The sequence below is a fragment of the Neomonachus schauinslandi genome, chromosome X (assembly GCF_002201575.2).
Source record: "Neomonachus schauinslandi chromosome X, ASM220157v2, whole genome shotgun sequence".
In the NCBI taxonomy this organism is placed as follows: domain Eukaryota; kingdom Metazoa; phylum Chordata; class Mammalia; order Carnivora; family Phocidae; genus Neomonachus; species Neomonachus schauinslandi.
The window spans coordinates 125,602,269-125,603,099 of record NC_058419.1 but is presented as its reverse complement, the minus strand read 5'-3'; positions in this window follow the sequence as shown (position 1 = coordinate 125,603,099).

Here is an 831-nt window from a genome sequence, read left to right as displayed (position 1 = left end):
ACCCATCATTTATCTATCATCCTTGTATCCATCATCTATCTCTCTATTATCTATCTACCTATCTATCAATCGTCCATCCATCTATCCATAATCTGTCATCCATCTATCTATTATCTATCATCTGTTATCTATCTATCTATCTATCTATGTATTCATCCATCCATCATCTATCTATCCATCATCTCTATCTATCGATGGCAGTGGTTTACAACAAAGGACAATTCTGCCCCCAGGGGACATTTCTGGCAGTCACAGTGAGGAGGATATCCCACTGGCACATGGAGGGTGCAGACCAGGGACCCTGCTCCACACCCTGCAGTGCCCAGGATGCCCTACATCAGAAAATGACCCACCCCACATGTCACTAGTGCCAAGGCTGAGAAACTGTGTCCTAAATAAAAGAAGGAATCAATCCATGCTGTCCCTCCGGGTCCGTCTCTGGCTGACCCTCCTGACAGCAGTCTTTCTGTGATGCTCAGCTGTCGTGTGGTCCTCAGGCATATATATGATAACATCTGTATGTATTATATGTTCACCTGATTTTCCACATTACTTTTTCTCTCTTTGTTCTTTTACCCCTATAGTCTCCCAGTGTTTGCCTTTTCCTGGTGGACTTGATATTGGATGACACCCCATATTTTCCTTGCCACCTGCAGCATTGCTTGGTAAGTCAGTCAGAGGAAGACAAATACCATACGATTTCACTTTTAATTTTTTTTTAAAGAATTCTTTGTGCCATCCTTCCTACTCCCGATTTTGCCCTGGTAACCTTTCTCTAAGAAACACCCTCCTCCACTCCAGCCCCGATCTGGAGTTTGACCTCTGGAGGAG